Genomic DNA, 18,935 nt, shown 5'->3' on the forward strand with positions numbered 1-18,935 from the left:
CAGAGATCAGGCGGGAGCTGGAGATCTGACTCCAGACACCCCTAGTGGTCCTCACTCCTCTCGGAGGCAGGGATTTTTTTTCTCTGGCAATCTGGAAGTACCCTGGACAAGTGATGGTGCAGAGAGGAGGGGATGACATAGCTGGCCCGCTCTGTGCTCTTAGAGTCTCCCTTCTCCCCAAGCCCCTGTTCTCTCTAAAGAGAAGTAGCCCTCCGGAGGGCTCTGGGTAGGTAGCTAAGAAGGACTAAAGTGGTCTCTGTCTTTGTGATGTGCTGTGTCTTTGAAAGAGGGCCACTGTTCCACTGTCATCTCAGCTACGATTTCCCTCTGGCCTCCTTCCCTCCCCTGCATTATTTGGAACAGATGCTCTGGGAGCCTTGCAGGGATCAGGGCCCCCTGTACCCTCCGGAGGGTTTTAGCACGAAGACCTAAGATGAAGATGAAAGATGGTGCCTCAAAGCACAGGGAGCCCGGGGAAGTTGCCTGACACTTTTCACACTAAATGCAGGGTGGGATTGGATAAAGGATGGCTGAGGAGGAGGTGACAGGAATCCATTTTCTTAAGAAACTTCCATCAGCACTGTATTAGTTAGGGTTCTCCAGAGAAACAGAACTATAGATTTTATATATACAAAGTCAGCTGGTCTGAAAAATGATACACAGGAACAGAGGGAAATGGAGAAGAAAGAGAAACAGTTTCACTAATGTTGAATTCCTGGTTCCAGCAACCCTGAAGCTCTGCTCTGCTTGTGGATTTGTTAATGAGCCAATCAATTCCAGCTTTAGGCTTCATACTTGTATATGTATTAGATTTCTGTTGCCACATTAGAGAGGCCTGAGTTATAAGGAGGGAATAGGAACAGGGCCAGGACTAAGTCGACACGATGGAAGGAGGTCTCACTCTCAGGCTCATGCGGGTTCACAGCTAATCTGCAGTGAGCTCCTCCTTAAATTCTGTGCCCTTGGCTCTCTCTTGCCTTACTCTCCCTGGCCCTGGGTGGTAATCCCAATTTTGGCCACAGACGGAAGATTTGACTTTGGGGAACTCAAAAATAGAATTGCCCACTGAATCATTTGTTTGTCCATTTATTAAACAAGCATTGACTGAGTGCCCCCATGCTGCATTAGGCGCTGGAAGGGGCAACAGATGAGGCTTCTGTCCGTAAAGGGCTGTCCCCGACAGCCTGGCCAGGAAAACAAATGTGGAAAAGACAAGAACTTGAGAGCTGTGTCTTAGAGAAGGGGAAGTTAGGTGTGCAGTGGCAGGGCTAGCAAGAGAAGCTGAAAGTGGATGCGTTAGCTGAGGACTGAAGGATAAAAACAAAAAAGAGTAAATCATCCCAGACAGAGGGGATTACAAGATAAAAATATTAACCTTACAGAATTGACTCTAACAGTGAAGGAACCAGACAACAAGCTTGGGGAACTTAACCAACGAGAGCAATGCATTCTATGCGTGTTCAATTCATCCAGAGTGGCTAAAGGAAGGCTTCCAATGTCACAGAGGGCTGATGCCTGCCTAAGCTGAATTTTGAAGGAAAAATAGGTATTAGTCAGTCAAAGAAGTCAGGGCAAAACAAGAAGAGAGGTAGCCCATGAAAGGCAGAGAGGCAAAGGAATGTAGTACCATGTTTTAAATGATGGTTAGGTGCCCAGGCTAGCCCATGTGATCCAATAAGGACCTGAAATACTACGCATTTACAAAGAACAGTAGAAATAATGCTATAATCGAGTCACATCCTCCTCATCTTTTAGTGAGTCCCACGCATCAGCTTTTCTTCCAGCATTGGAACAGATAGATATTTCTTTAGTTGAACACAGAAGGAAGCAGTTGGCTTGCATCTAAGGATTTGTGCTATGTGAAAAAAAATGTCTTTAAACTAGAACGAAATTCGGTGCACCACGATGTTGCACCATTAGAATCTGAGAAGCTAGAAGACATTGAGATGGACCAAAGGAACCCCAGATATTTATCTTGTAGATATTATACTCTTTCTAGGGCATAGCTAATTGAGAAGAATGTTTAACAATTTAAAAATTCTCTCTCTCTCTGATTGCCTAGATATGAAAATTCATGTGTGATGTGATTTTTCTATAGGAAAACATATACTGGAACCAGAATGCCTAGTTTGAATCTCATCTCCACTTACTGTATGCCTTTGGGCAAGTTACTTTGCAGTCTCCTCATCCGTAAAGAAGAGGTAGTAATACTGTTAGAAGAAATTAACTCATCAATATAGTGAAAGTGCTTAAGTGAGTGATTGCACATTGAAGCACTCTTTTAAGTAAGAGTGACAGTCATTGTTTTTATCAGTCTATTATTTTAAATAAACTTAGAGCATCAGTTTTACCACCATACAGACTCTTTCTGTGGGAAGAGCAAGAAGGAGCCTGTTTCCCACACACAGGAGCCATTGCTGAAGGGCTCATTGGGTAGGAGAGATGTAGGAGACCAAGACTGGGTTGGTAGGGGGAGGATAACTGGGGGATATGGAACCCCAGACTGAGCACCCATCCTCTTGCCCCATGGATCAGGGCTCCAGTATAGATCATCAGGTCTGTCCTTCCTTGGTGCAGGCAGTAAGGGGAGGTGAAGCCAGGCAGCCAAGGTACTCCAAGCAACTCTTCATTTGGCCCATAGCCAGAGCAGCTTTACCCAGAACAAAACACCGAGAGCTTTGTCAGGGTTGGCCAAAGTAACCCTGGGAGGAAAAGCTGTCTTTGCTGTGTTGGTCACCTCCCCTGATATCCTGCTTGCCTGGTCTTAGCTCTGCAGATCTAGGGTCTTTGTCCCGTGTACTAAGCCATGGCTGCCTCAAGCCTGTTCCTCTCTCTTCCAACCCACCTATGCCCAGGCCGAGTCGTTCCTCCCCAAGACCGCTTCAGCCTACAGCCTCGCTAATCAGAATGTGGTTGGCAGACTTGTCACCACTGGAAAGCTTGTGATAAATGCAGAATTCCATTAAATGGAATCTGCATTTTAACACGATCCCCAGGTACTTGCTTGCATATTACAGTTTGAAAGACACTGATCTAAACCTACGGGATTGATTCTTTTCTGACTCCTCTCCCATGGTCCTTGCCAATAGTCTGAAAACCGGCTTCACCAGCTGAGGGCCCAGAGAATGGCCCGCCAGTCATTGACGTTTGGGATACGGGACCAGAGTTCATCTCACACCTTCAGCCTCTCCAGCAGCTGTCCCCTTTCTGCCCTACCAGTCTTGAGGGCACTCCTTCTTTTCCCTGAATTTCCCATGGCAGCTCATGAAACATTTACTGAAGGCTTGGGGTATTACACAACTATACAGCAAAAAGAAAAAAAAATTTAATTACATTTTAAATTATAATTTTTTAATCAAAGTATCACATCAGAGTTTTAAAAGTCAGTAGAGACTAAATAACACAAAAACAAAATTAAAAACAATAGTGTGCTGTTCATCTCCATCTCTACGTCCCAGTCTAGGTTTTTCTTCAGGTATAAACCTCCATATATTGCCATTTCTTGATTTAAACCTTTTTAAACTCAATTATCTTGACTTCCTAGTTTGGTACATGGAGATATAGCTCTTTAAAAATATCTTCCTTTGTTCATTTTCCAAATACAGTTTTATCACAATTTTTAGTCAACCCAATATTTGGTGTTTTCAGTACTCATGTATCCCTACAATCAAGAAATACATGCTTTCCCTTTTGGGAAATTTTCTTATATTCCTTCTTTAATAATTTCCTTCTCTGCACTGAATTCTCTATTTTTTCCATCTCTGGAATGTTTATTCATTTATCTTATTATATTAATCTTACCCACTGCAGAGACATCCACTGCCCCAGATAACATGTTCACTTTGTGTAACTTTTAACTTTTTTGCAGTTAATAATTATACCATTTAATCACTTTTCTTTGAACCTGTGACTAAGTTTCCCACATCCTATCACAGAGCTGTGCAGTGTGTCCCATGCAACTTCCCATCCGGTCATAGCTGTTAGATAATGTATTGTTGTTACTTCCCATGTGTCTCAGTTCAGGCCACTATAACAAATGACCATTCACTTGATGGCTTAAACAACTAACATTTATTCCTCACAGTTCTGGAGGCTAGGGAGACCATGATCAGGGTGCCAGCAGATCCGGGTCTGGTGAGAGCCTGCTTCCTGATTTGCAGATGGCTGTCTTCTCACTGTATCCTCATGTGGCAGAAAGCAGAGAGAGAACCATTCTCAAGTCTTCTCATCAGAGGTCTAATTCCATTCATGAGAGCTCAGCCCTCACGTGTTCACCTCCAAAAGGCCACACCTCCAAACACCACCACATTAGGGGTTAGGATTTCAACATATTAATTTGGGGAGGGATATAAACATTCAGTCCATAATCCCACCACTCTTCCCTCAGACATCCTTCTATCTTCCTGTCCCTAAATATATCCCCCAACTATAGATCTGGAATCTTTCTTCACCGTCCTCTCAGGACTCTCTCTGCCTTTCTCCTGGGGATCTCATTTCCTGATTTTCCTTTTCTGTTTGTTTGTTTACATTTTCCTTTTGACTAAGAAATATCTTCCACTAGTTTCCTGGTACAAGGTACATGGTGGTAAATTTTGAGACTTCAAATGTCTGAAAATGACTTTATGCGTGCATTCTCACACTTGGTAGTCGAACTAGGTATAGAATTCTGGTTGCAAATTATATTTTTCTCACAATCCTGAAGACATTGCCCTACTGTCTTTAAGTTCCTAATGCTGTTGTCAAGTGCCATCCTTAGTTGTCATACTTTGTGTATAAACCTTTATCCCCTTCAGTCTCTCTCCCTTAGAAAGCTTTCAGTTTTGGTGTGTTCCTGTTTCACAATGATGTATTTATTCATTCACTGTGCTGGGTATTCAGTAGTTATTAGTTTAGAAACTGTGTTTCAGTTTGGGAAATTTTTCATGTATTAGTTCTGTAGAAATTTTCACTATAATGTATTCACTATTTCCTCTTTCTATGGAATTCATATTCATCAGAAGGTGATCTTTCTGGTTAAGTTTCCTAATTTTTAAAACATTTTTGTTCTATTTTTTGTGTCGTCTCTCTTATTTTACTCTGATAAGTTTATTTGACTTCTTATAATTCTTTCAATTAATTTAAAATTTTGGATCTCATACTTTTAATTTCCTAGAGCTTCTTTTTTTCCCTCTTTCTCTGAATGTTCTGATGATCCTTGACTGCCTGATTTTATTTAAGATGGAGGATCTCAATAGATGACTGGAAGCTCAAAGATGATTAGAATCTCTGCAAAGTAAGGACGGGGCACTTTTTACTTGATGGGCTTTACTCATCGGTGACTTAAGTGGCTGGCTGATTATTTCACTGGAGAATCCCTAATGTCAGTACCTATAGGCCTGTTTTAAAGATGCGCAAGTGAAGGGGCTGAGGACATCACCATTCAACAGATTTTCATTTTCCCCATTTTTAATTTAGCTTCTGAGCTTCATTCTCCACTGTGCCTGGTTTCCCTGAATCTGGGGCCTGTCTGATTAATTTTCCTAGAATTTATATTTCATATCTACACTGGAGGCAGGGCTGAGATTGGCTGTCTAACTGGTAAAGCAGAAGTGGGGACCTAGAACATCTAACTGCTCTTTATCCTGTCTTTCAAAGATATCTCCTGCTTTAACCCAGAGCAATGTCTTCCTTTCCTGCATTCCCAATGTCTCCCTTCCCAGAGTGGGAAAACAGATTTGATTCTCTTCAGTTTCCCCCTCTCAGGTACTCTGGTTTACCCTCCCAGGTTCTGCCAAGTGGTTGGCCATTCCACCTTCTATTTTCTTCATCTGCCATTCTACCTTCTATTGTCTTCATTCGATTTTCACATATTTGTAGTTCAGGGTTACAAAGGTGCATCAGAGATGTAGTTACTTGCTTTTGTCCTCATTATCTGATGGTGATTTTGATACAAGGGAGTAGAACTGTCATTCTTTCATCTTTAAATTCAGCAAACAGATTTAACATTCCTTTCTTAAAGCCCGTCTACAATCTCTGCCTATGGGAATTCCACACCTGCTCTGTTTCCCCTTCACACAGTTTCCTGCTGTGGTGTTGGCTTTTCCTCCACCAGGGTTTGTCACAACCCTTCCTCTCCACTTCTCCTCTTTCTCCTATTCTTGTGCAGAGTGGTGCAGGCCTCTCTGTTTAGTCTTCTTCTTCCCAATTTTGTCCAGGGATCTTTCTTCATTCAAATGGTGTATTAGTTTCCTAGAGCTGCTATAACAAATTCCACAAACTAGGTGGCTTAAAACAACAGAAATGTATTGTCTCATTGTTTTGGAGAATAGAAGTCTGAAATCAAGGTGTCCGCAGGGCCAGGCTCTCTCTGAAGATAGGGAAGAATCTTTCCTTGACTCTTCCTAGCTTCTGGTGATTGCTAGCAATCCTTGTCATCCTTGCCTTGCAGTTACATCACTCCAATTCCTGCTTCCAGTGTCACAAGGCCCTCTTCCTTTTGTGTTTGTGTGTTTCCATATCTCCCTCTCTTTATAAGGACATCAGACATATTGGATTTAGGACCTGCCCTAATCCAATATGGCCTCATGTTAACTTGATTAAGTGGACATCAATTCTGGGGAGACACTCTTTGACCCAGTACAAATGTTTTAAAAGATGTTTTGCTGAGCAAAGACTAGTTCTTTCCCTAAGAAGAACTCCTCTTTAAGCTCTTAAAATAGCATATTTTTTTCTCCTCACCACAGTAACTGTTTATTTCTTAGGCCTATCAGTTTTGTTTCTCCAGTGATTTGAAGTGACATTATACCTGGGATTGCAGATTATAACTACATTCCCATGGTGCCTAACTCAATGCTATACTCATAATAGGTGCTCTATAAATATTAGAAAACAAACTTTCCAGTACTCTGGTTTATCTTACTCTCTGGTGAGAGAATGATCTGATGCATTCATTGTCTCTAAGAACTGATGATTAAGACCCTCCCAGAACTTCTGCATTATAATAGTTCCTACGGACAACCTTTGTGGGTTCCCAGGAACCAACAAATAAAATTAAGACTCAGCCCAACATGTAAAGCCCTTTACAATCAGTGTAAGGGCTTTTCTAGTCTTCTCTCCCATTTGGCCTTGCTCTCTCTGTCCATTCTCCAAACCAACCAGCTGTTTCCTGGCTCAGTGCTTGTGCTTAGCCACACACCCTTTCTGAATTGGTCTCTCTTCCTCTATCTCTTGGCCCCTATCATCCCCCTCCCCCACCACAAACTTCTATTCATCTCTCAAAGCCCAGTCCAAAAGCCACTTCTGTGAAACTATTTTTTTAACTATTATAAGCAGAATTCATTTCTTCTGCCTCAATGGTCCCTACCATTGTGAACATAGCTGCATTTTAACTCTTCATATTGAAATGCAATTTATAGTGTCTTTGACTATACCCACTACTAGATGGTGAGGCCCTGTTGTGTCTGTTAGACATAGTCCCAGGCATAAAGAAGTCTTGATAATGTTTGTCCAATGAGGCCATAAACATGAGCTGATGGCAAACAGGCATAGGAGCCCTTTAGGGTTCCTCAACCCATGCCTGGGGAACTGCTGCATAATTTCTTAGCATGGTCACTGGGAATTAGAGGAGGGAATGATAGGTTACGTAAGTGCTCTAAGCTCTATTATTTAAGAATCAATCCAAGGTGACAAACTTTAATTACTTCTAAACATAAGACAGTGTAGGAAGGTCCTTTCCCTGTAGGAGGCTGGGGAGTATGCGCAGTCCTAGAGAAGAAAAATGACTCCTTTTGTATCATCTTAGTGTCTTAGTTTGCCTCATTCCAGTTAGCTCAAATCTCCAGGGCTTACTGTAAGGAAGCTCAAGAATCAAGCAGCTATTGAAAATGCAGAGCTTGAGGGGCTGACAATTCTCTCATCATCTTTCTTCTGTGCTGCAGGTACATCTGTCTGTTTTTAAATCTCTCTTGGTGAGGCAGACCTTCCCCTCAATGCCTTGTGCATAGCTCTCAGACTTTCAATGTTCTGATTATTCTAAGGGCCAGTTTCTGCATCTCTGTGCCTGTGGCATTTTTGCAGAGCCACGGAAGGCAGCTTGTTCCACAAGCAGTGGGACAGAGCCCTAGGGAATCCGAGTCTCTGGGCACAGTCCCCCACCAATGACTCCCAGGAATGGCTGTGTAAATGCCCCCACACCCTTACCTCTTGGCTGCAGGTAAGTCTGAGGTGTGCATTTTTCAATTTTCCCACTGGATTAACTTCTAGTCGCCTACTTCCATGGGTGGCTTGATAATAGACTATTTATTGGCTGCTTTTCCTGACCTGAATCTCTTCCCAACTCCTCTCCTGGAGTTTCCTGGGACAACTGCCCAAGTATTTTGAGTGAAAATTTGCACTCAAATCCTTGTCTCAGAGACTGCAGGAACCCAAACTAAGAAACATGGCAACGCCATTCTCCTGAATTCTTGCTCTGTTCTCTTCTGCCTGCCATAAGAACCTTTTGAAAACTCATAGCTCTGCTCTCCATATCTTTTGCTTATTCCTTTTAATAGTATCTGCTTTCTCATAACTTGCACCATCTGTAACTCCTTATAGCCCTCACTCGTGTCTCCTCACATCCTTTCATTTACTGTTCTCACTGCTAACTGCCACAGCCTTTCCTGATTTTTCAGCTAAAATCCCTCTAGAGGAAATCTGATGGCCCAGCTCATCTCTTTTGCATAGGGCCCTGGCCAACCCATGGGTTGGCTGTGCCAGTGTCAGCTGATCATGGCTGGTCCAAACAGATGTGCTGGGGAAAGGCGACAGGATGGGAAGGTGCCTGAGGTTTACTGGCCCCAGGAGAGGATCATGGAAGTGTTAGCCCCTCCCCCATTCTTTTATATGGAGGATTGATGTTTTCTCAATTTTATTTTACATGTAACTTCAACTTTTCCTTCCCAGTCAGATTGTGCCACTATGTCTCTATAATGAGGAATCATGAAGCCACCATGAGTTTGTATAAATTAAGCCATAGCTGCTTGGGAAGTGGCCCCTCTGCAGGCCGCGAGCAGGACCTTCCGTGGGAAAGGGCTGTGTATAGGAGGCCAACGTATTTGACAGGGTTCATACCACAAACTTTCTGTGGGAAAAAAAAAAATTTTTTTTTCATGGTTAGAAAAAGCTTGGAAAAAACAGAGAAGTACAAAGGAAGAAAATAAAAGTCACAGAAAATCCCAACACACCGAGAGAAACACGCCTTCATTTTAGGGCCTTTCATTCTGTGTGTGTGTGTGTCCACATTTAGAGTGAAATCTTTCTTCCTCATAATAAGAAGATTGTCCTACATATGCTGCTTTTTATAACCTGCTTTCACATCACTGAACGTTTTTCCGTGCCATTAAATACGCTCCTACAACCTCATTTTTGTGTCAGCCTGGCCCTCAGACACAGGGCTTCCTGCCCTGCGGAGCTGTCTTCTCAACCCTCCCCTCCCCCAGACACTCAGCTATGAAAAGCACTGATCTACACAGGTAAACCCCATGAGCTCATCTTGCCTCCCTCTAAGCATTCCAGCTGATCCTATGCGGACAGCCACAGCATGAGGCCTGGTCTGTCTACCGCAGCGGGAGCTGCTGGAAAGCCTGAGTCTCTGGGGAAATCACCAGTCAGCGCTCTACAGCTTCCTCTTTCCCCACATGCTCTCTGCAAAGCCAGCTCAGGACATTGTTAACTCCAATCATCAAAATATGGGAGCTGGAAGCTCCCTTAGGAGGCTGCTCCAGCCGCTCTGACTTGGAAATGAGGAACCAGCTCAAGGGAGGGAAAGTGACATGCTTGCTCCCTCTAGGCCAGGGAGTGGGTGGCAAGGAAAGGACTCAAGCTGTGTCCAAGCGGCCAAACCCAGCCTCTTCTTGCTGCCACCCCACACCTGTCTGGAGCTGGCGCTCTCCTCTTCTGCCCAGCCCTCCTTCAGGGCAGGTCTCCGTGGCATTTGTGAGCCCCAGTCTGGGCTTGCCAACATCAAGTCCAAGGATCAACCATGGGTGATGCGGCTGCACCCCAGCCTCCTCCTGGGTCAAGTCCTGGTTTCACATCCCTGGGTGTGGTGTGGTAAGAACAGCTGCCTTTCTGGCTCCCTGCAGTGGCCCTGCCTTGGGACTGAGTAAACACTGGCAAACAACGGGCCTTCCACCTCTAGGGCCTACCCTGGTGAAGCATCTGGCCTCCAGAGAGGCAGCGAGACAGCAGCTTTGCAACCAGCTGCTGAGCGGCAGGGACTTCCTCTAGGCCTCCAGGATCTGTGAGTCACGGAGCAGTGGCGGTGACTGGAGTGGCCCCAGGAGTCCCAGACACCCCTGAGCACTGCATGGCCACTCGGAGGTGCCCTCAGCCAGCCCCCAGCCTGTGTTAGCAAGCTCTGGTTACCAGGGGAACCGGGAGGCAGCTTTGCCCCTGCATGATTCCCAGAGTCACAGCCCAGAGTGTGCCTGGGGGGCGCTTCTTACAGCTGACCGCCATTCACCCAGTATGAAATGGGAGAGGGATTAGCTCAGCATCCCACCTGCCATGCTTAGGAGCTCTGAGCTCTGGGCCTGATTGCAGGAGCCCAGAGGCCTTGCATTTAAGCAGCATGAATGGAATTCTGAGGCCTTACTTGCCCCTTTTGTTGAGCCTGAGCCCCAGCCTCAGGGATCCCCCAGGGCCCAGGCCCAAGGCAGAACTGGGGCTGACTGCTCTTCTCATGCTGGCAGCTGGGGAGGCGTTTCCTTCCCCTGTGGGCCACAGGCCACTTTTACCAATTGTCCAGCTGGTGCCTTTCTTCCAGGGGAAACCATTTGGTGGGATATGAGCCTTCCCCAAGTGCAGAGTCCTTAGATCTTTTTCTTTATCTGAAAGCACAAGCTGCTTTGTTTAATCTTCAATCCATTTACTTCTCCTGCAGATGTTCTTACGTGGCAAGCAGGACTAAATACTTCCTGGTGGCCAGCATTATCTGCTGAGAACTAACCCAGTTTTCTTATCTTCTAAGAGACAAGAGAAGAGAGACAATGACTGACCTTGGAGGTGTGACAGGTAGGCAAACTCTTATTTTCACATGATTCCCTATTCCCTTGATGGCTGGGAGCACAGCCCGGTGCCACTAACCCTTCACTCAAGTGTCCCCTCTCTTAGGAACCCTTTACTACCTCTCCCACACCACCTCCAGGTCAGGAAACTGGAATTCTTACTCTACAATCCTTACGGGGTTATGAAGGCTGTTGTGATTTTCAGTCTACCGGAACAGTATCCATTTTCACCACTGCCAGCCGATAAATGTAGAGTGCTCCTACCATGGCCTGGGACACGGAGAGAGACCCTTCTGAAGGAGGGAGCGTGCCTCTGGATGGGCTTGGTCCACCTGATCTGGGCCCCCTTGTTCAGAAATTATTAAGAACTTCAAGACATGGCATGAAACCAAGCTGCACACCCGTGAACCCGCAAATCCCAGGGCTGGGACTGTTGTTTTGAGGGGTCACTGGGCTGATTGAGATTCAGTTTGCTGTGTTTAAAAACAAACTGGGGGGAGGAACATGATAAGATTAAACCAAAAGATGGAAGTTTCTCATTAATAACCAGTTATTGAGCACCTGCTATGTATTCGGCTCTCTTCCAGCAAAGTGCCTATGGGTTTTATCCAATTCAATTTGGTGACAACTGCAGAGGGTAGGCACTGTCATCATCACCATCTCCCAGATGAGAAAGCTGGGGCTCTGAAAGGTTAAGTAATGTAACCACTGTGACCACTAGTTAATGACAGGTTGTGTAATTTGTTCAAGGGCCTAAAGCTCCTAAACGGGAGACCTGGGATTTGCATGCAGGCCCCTGCCCCTAACCATTTGACAGGACTGCCTATCTGGAAACATAGATCACATCTCAGCAAAGGGAAGCTTCCTTACCAGGAACCATCTTACCATAGTAAAGAATGTTCTAACACAGGTATTTAAAGAGACATGGGCTGGAGACATTTGAAAGCAGGCAGGCAGACTCTCCATAGAGGATTAAATAACAACAATTCTTAATAAGAAGAGTTACCACTCTCTCAGTAGTTGTGATGAGTCAGGCACTACACTAGGAGCTTTTCAAATATCTTTAGAGCCCAGGGTGTTAGTACCTGGTCCCTGTGATATGGAGGAGAGAAGAAGCTCAAGGTCACAGAGCTAGGAGCTGGCACTCCCCGAGTCAGGGAGATGGGTCTTGAACCCAGATTCATCTCCCTCCAAAACTTCTGCCTCCAACAGCCATACGGTACAGACTGATTTCCAAGGTCACTTCCATCCCAAAGAGGCTGTAGTTCTGTCTCCACAGGTAAATGATACTGTACCCACCCTTCCAATCTTATTTTAGCCTGTGCTGATATTTTTCCCAAGAGCTTGGAGATTGCTGGAGGCCCCCAGAATCTGTTCTCCTTCTTGAGTCAGTCCTCTGGAATGTTGGCCCAAACCCTGGCCAAATCATTCTGGTTCTTTCTCCCTCACATTTTACAATCTGCGTTTGTGTAAATGCCTGTGAAGGCCCATGCTTCTGATTTCATCTGTATTTAAACAGACAGCTTCGTGAGTGCTGGCATTATGTCCAGAAAAGCTCATGAACTCTCACTTTCTCTGAGCCAGGAATTCTTAGGCAGCCCCTGCAGTCAGACTGAACCCCAAGATGTCCCCTTGAAGTCACAGGGCTAACACCATGGGAGTAAACTAGGGCCTTCTCCAGTTTTCTGTCCCTTCTTCTAAACCAGTTCCCAAGGATTTGTTCACCTGGCCCTGACCTGCAGGCACCAGTAGATCCTTAAGTATCTGATCCTAAAAACATGAGCCAAAACACTGATCTCTGGTTCCCGTCCAGATCCTCACCTCATCCAGAGACTCACTGTGTCACCTGTGTTAGGTTCCTATGGCCCCTGTAACAAAGTACAGCTACCTGGGTGGTTTAAAACAAGAGAAATGTCTTCTCTCATAGTTCTGGAGGCTGGAAGCCAAAAATCAAGGTGTCTACAGGGCCATGGTACCTCTGCAGGCTCTGGGGCAATCTGTCCCATGCCCTCTTTTTACCTTCTGTTGCCAGAAATCTTTGGTATTCCTTGGCTTGTCGCTCATCACTTCAGTCTCTGCCTTGTTGCTGCAGGGGGTCCATCCTGTTTGCCTCTGTTTATACATCTCTGCTCTTCTCATAGGGACACCAGTCATACAGGAATGGGGATCTACCCAAATTGAATACAACCTGATCTTATTTACATTTGCAAGACCCTATGTGCAAATAAGGGCACATTTACAGGTACCAGAATTTAGCACTTCAATATATTACTTTGGGGGCACAAATCAACCCATGACAGCTCTGTTCATTATAGGACCCTCACCTCTGCTCTGAAGAAGGTTCTATTAGTATCCACAGAAGAGAGAACAGAAGGCCTGGGAGGTTCTGCAGCTTGCCCAAAGTCACACCCAGCTACCCAGGGCAACCCAAAATTGATGCCCATGATGCTCAGCAGCACCATTCTCAGCATGCAGCTAGCAGGAGAGAAGGAGGGCTGAGCCCTTTGTGTCAAGAGCTTTGGATCTTAGGCACTCTGAGACAACCTGGCCATTCTGCAAGGCTGCCCTGGGCTGCACACAGGGCTTCCCCGTCCTTTCCTTCACATTTCTCTGAAACCCCACTGTCTTTGTCCATAAGACAAGATCATGGGAGCTGCCCTACCCATCTCAGAGAACAGCTGGGAGAATCAATACCAAGACTTGTGACGGCCCCTCAGAAGCTGCATATACAGGTGTTATGATCACCTGCCATCCTGGCACTCACTGCCTTCAGGTCTTTGCTCAAATGCCACTACAGTAGCAACAGCTTCCATGATCGCTGTAGCTAAACCAGCACCGTCAACCCCGCCATCCCCTTTAGCTCTTGACTGAATTTCTGGCTACTTGACATTTATGTATGGTCCATCCTACCTGCTTTCGAATGTCAACTCTGAGGGAGCAAGGGCTTTGTCTATTTTGTCCCCAGGGCCTGGCACATAGCAGACACTCAAAAATATTTGTTAACTGAATAAATGAATAGCTTCATGTAAAACTCGTGACTGGAGTAAGGGAAGTTTTTCCACCAGAACCTAAATTCCATGAAAGCAGGACATCATGGCCCTTTGATTCACTGCTGCCTCCCAGTGCCTGGCACGAAGCGAGGTACTTGATAAACGTGTTGAGTGAGTGGATGAGGGAGAGGGCTGCTGGACAGAAACCACGCTGTCTGCTTCTCGGGGGAGCGAGGAGCCCAGGAAGGCTGTGGCTGGACCTGGGCTGGACCCTCAAGGATTCCAGAAGTTGGGAGGAAGGGAAGGGAGTCTTCTAGCTCAGAGTGGCAGAGGGGATGGGCTATGAGCAGGTGGGGTGGTAATGAGCAAGGCTTGTTTGCAAAGTCAGGAGACCTGCCTGATTTGAAAAAGGTTGACATGGAAGGTAAAGAGGTAGGTGATTTACACCTGATTATGAATTGCTGAAATGCCAGGAGCAGTGAAATATATATTTTCTTCCCAGCCATATGCATCAGGGACTTCACTAATAAACCAGCCAGTACATGATTTAACCTGTGGAATGATGATGAGAGCTGTTGAGTTTAGCTTCTTGCCCCACCCCACCCCCAGGATCACCCATAATCTTGGGCTCCACAGAGGCCAAGGCACGTCTTGAAATCACGTCTTCTCCCGCAATTAAACCACGTCCAATTCTATAAGTCTGAGTATGTCAGAGGATCCTGTTACTTCCATCTTTGGGCCTGGAGGCCGTTTTCTCATCAAACCTAACAGGCTGATGAGAGGAGCTGACATGTGGGTAATGAAGCCACACACTGTCTCCCTGTTCCTGCCGTCTCTCTCTGGATCCTGGTTGCTGAACAGCTTCAGCCTGACTCTCTGGGGGTGCTGGGATTTCGGGGACAGGGGATGCTCCCTCCCCTCCAGCACCTCCGGGATGCCCGGGCTTCCTTTAATGCAGGGCAATTCATTTTAGAAGGAGGCGGCCCCAAATTCAAACACCCCAGGAGAAGCAACAGACTGGTTTAAATTAACACCAAAGTGCAAATGACTATGTGCAGAATTTTGGTCCCTCCAGGGCAGATTTTAAAAAGCAATGAGCGGAGAGATGATGTAGTGAAAAAGAATGGACTTTGTACAAGCCCAGTTCTTCTACTCACTACCCCCGGGACTTGGACCAAGTTAATTAACCTCTCCTCTGCGGAACAGCTCACGTCTGAGGGACTGAGCTGCCTGCTGAGCTCCCTCGGCAAGCCAGTCCCCACCCCCATCTCTATGCCATTTCTCAGGCACCTTTTGGTCTGGAAAGTTCCTGCCCCCCTTTTCTACCTGACTCCTCAACTTTCTGCTTTCCTGGACATCTTCCTAGTGTTAAATGGCCAACTCTGTGTTCACATGGTAAAGTCAACTATTTACACCCACCCCTTGACCCCCAACATACACACACACACACACACACACACACACCAGACAGGGTAAACCTAGAGGGCAGGGCAATTTCTTGTTCTCCAGGTTCCCATTAAGGAACTGTCTCTTCAGTAATTGAGAATCCCTTCCATTAAAAATTTTCCAAAGTGTGGAAATAAAGCAGGAAAATGACTGCATGTCCTTTCAATGTCATGAGGAAGCATCCAGGCTTGCCAAGGATCACTTAATACTCCAGGAAAACTTAACTTGTATTTGGCTTTGCTGTTTACTATCCAACAGAGCCCAGACACTGGATGTTACGTGTTAACTTGCAGACTTTTGCCCTGTACAGATGGAGATGCTTTCTTCTTCCTGGGAGAAACGATAACCTGTGACTTTATTGTCATGTAGATTACTAACCAGTATTGTACCTAATCTAAAGATCTTATTCTAACATTTTCTTTTCTTTTTCCTTTCTTTTCTCTTGCTTAGAAATATCTCAAGTAGTCTATAAGTCAGCTTTGCCATCATACGGCCTCTCTCAGTATTTAATGAGGTGAGTAAGACTTGGAGTTGTGTTCATTCGATCTGTTAGAAGAGTCATTTTTTTAAAGCCGTGTTTTTAGCTTTTTGAAAATCAAATTCGACATTCTGCAGAAATTTTGAGAGGACTACATATTAGCTATTGTGTTTTCTAAAGAGCTAAGCATTGTGCTAACCCTTTATATCCATCACCTCATTTAATCTTTATCACTTTACAAAGCAGATCTTATAAAGTAAATCTTTATAAAGCCGATCTTTATTTTATTAATGGGGAATCTAAGATTCAGAGAGACTTAGTAGCTTGGCAGAGTCAGGAACACACACTGTGTGCCAAGAAGTTTACCTACCCTCTTGTTTAATCCTCATGGTAACCCTATGCCATAGGATTATCATAATCCCCATTTTGTCTGTTAGAAAACCGAGGTTGCTACTTGTGTAAGGTATCATTGTTTCTCAATGGCTAAGTCGGGAATAGAAACCCAACACTTACCCTCCATTCTATACTTTTTCTTCAATGACCAAGGGACCTAGCTTAGGGGAAGGTCCATGATGTCAGTACATTACAGAAAATACTAATTTCTCTTCTGCTGGAAAGTGTAGTGGTGAGGAGGTGTGACTGAGATTGGTAGATAGCCCCATGAAATTGTATCCATTTTCCCCTTCTTCTACAATCATAGATCCCCCAAGTTTTAGCTGGGTCCTCACTAACCCACATAAAGATTACACTTCCCAGTCTGCTTTGCAGCTGCATGTGACCATGTGATTAAGTGGGATGAAAGCAACACTGTCATATAGCTCTTTAGGAACCTTCCTTAAAAAATGGTTGATAAGTACCTTTTTCTCCACACCTTCCTCCGTCCACCTATCAGTAACATGGATGTGATGCCTGGAGCTCTAGCTGTGGTCTTGGCCATGGGATGATCTTGGCCCCAGGGACGTTTGAGGAATGAACTGGAAGGAGCTTGGGTCCCTGGGGGCTTTACCAGGTGCCACACCAGCCCTGGACTTCTGACTTCCTGACTTATGTGAAGGAGAACTAAACAGCTGTCTTATGTAAAACACTGTTTTTCCGGATCTCTGTTGCTTGCAGCAGAAAAGTACTCCTATCTGACAGAGCCCAAAGAAGGTGAGGAGGGAGTCTCAGAGGCAAAGCTGGTCTGTTTGAGAGGAGTGACCAGGGGTGGCCTTGATTCTAAGAACCAGCCAGAAAGGTCCTGAAGAGCCCAGTAGGCAGGAGCCGTCAGGGGACAGATGTTGAATGGGTTCCACCAGCCATGACTTGCCCTGCCTTGCGTCACTATTCCCTCTGCCAGGCCTGCCCTGCCCATTGGTTTTATGGCTTTACTACGATCCGCCTGCAAAGAAATTATGTGGCTCCACACAGGCACCCACTGTCTCTCCTTAGTGTAAAGAAATGGTGCATCACCAAACTATCCTGAGGAAATCTGTTTAAGCACCGGGTTGTCTTCTCGCTGAGCGTGATGAGGAAATACCTTCTGTTCTGCTCCTCTGGGCATTGCCCCATCAGCAGTGCAAGCAGAAAACATCCATCTCTGTGGCAGAGACCAACAAGGCAGGGCATAGAGTCTCTGAACTTGCTAGAAATTGAAAATTCAGCTTTGCCTCCTCCTAGGTCTCTGTAGGAGAATGATTTGATTCTCCTACAAATGTAGAGCAGGCTTTGGAGGCACAGGCATGGCTTTATTTGGCAAGGCTGGGCATGGGGTGTGCTTTTAGACCCCTTGGGTAAAGGCACCCACAGAATCATTGTTCTCTGCCTGACGGCCTGGCCTCAGCTGCCAGGTGCCCACCCTGAGGTCATGTCCTGGCTGAGCCACATACTTTGCTATGTGATCTTGGACACCATGTTCATGCCTCAGTTGCCCACCAGGAAAATGGGAATCATGAGAGTCCCTGTCTCCAAAGTCTGAAGACTAAGTGAGGCATTCCAAGCAAAGCTTTTAGATCCTGGCACAACATTTCAGTGCTGGATAAGTGTTGCTTTTATTGTTATGGAGTAATAATAATAGCACAAGGTCACACTTGGAGCTCTTCCCATGTACTGGGCGTTGTACTAAGTAAATTATAAACTCTTTTTATCCCCACAACTCTGAGGACTACTATTATTACCTTCCCCACCATTTTATTGATAAGGATACTGAGGCATATTTGGGGCCCAAACCCGGTCTGTTGCTCCACTGTTTCCACCCTGAGAGGAGGAAGGAGGGGGTCCTGACCTCTGACTGACTGCTGGCTTCTTGTTTTTCCAGAACCCCTGGCTCCTTTCTGCCTTGGGCTTTTAAAATGCTGCTGCCTCGGCCTGCCTCACTCTCCCCCAGAGCCACCCCAGCACTCCCGGGCACTTTCTCAGCGCCCCCAGTCCTCCATTTCTCTATCACACAGCCCCTCCTTCTATTTTCACTCCGGTTCCTTGTGGTAAGGATTTATTTATTCCATGGTTCCCTTGTTCCTCTTTCTGCAGGTTAGACAGCAAATTCCATGCAGGCAGGAGCTTGCTGTGTGATGCCAGGCACACAGGAGGTACGCTACAAATGGTGGGAGCATCACTGGGTCTGAGCACAGCTAAGAGGAGGAGGATTTCCCATCAGATGTGGTGCGGCCCTGTTGACCCTGCGTGCACCCAGCCCCTTCACTACGATGAACAGAGCTGGCATGTGGGGAGCCCTCACTGCATGCCTGGCCTGATTCAAAGTTCCTGACATGGATATCTCATTTAAACTCATAACCACCTAGTCAGGTATATCTTAATCTGCTAGGGCTGCCATAACACAGTACCATGGACTGGGTGGCTTAAGCAACAGAAATTTATTTTCTCACAGTTCTGGAGGCTGGAAGTCCACTATCAGGGCGTCAGAGGTTTGGTTTCTTCTGAGGTCTCTCTCCTTGGCTTGGGGACGGCCACCTCCTCCCCATGTCCTCACCTGGTCTTCCCTCTGTGTGTGTCCTAATTTCC

At 45.8% G+C, this 18,935-nt stretch overlaps 1 long non-coding RNA gene across 1 annotated transcript; it reads left to right on the top strand.

Moving 5' to 3' along the window:
• The first annotated feature begins 10,914 nt into the window (after positions 1-10,914).
• On the top strand, positions 10,915-18,567 carry LOC118920109 (uncharacterized). The gene is made up of 3 exons (XR_005027768.2): positions 10,915-11,031; positions 15,911-15,974; positions 18,444-18,567. It is a non-coding gene; the product is annotated as an uncharacterized LOC118920109 (long non-coding RNA).
• The last annotated feature ends 368 nt before the right edge of the window (positions 18,568-18,935 follow it).

The sequence above is a fragment of the Manis pentadactyla genome, chromosome 5, assembly GCF_030020395.1.
Source record: "Manis pentadactyla isolate mManPen7 chromosome 5, mManPen7.hap1, whole genome shotgun sequence".
In the NCBI taxonomy this organism is placed as follows: Eukaryota; Metazoa; Chordata; class Mammalia; order Pholidota; family Manidae; genus Manis; species Manis pentadactyla.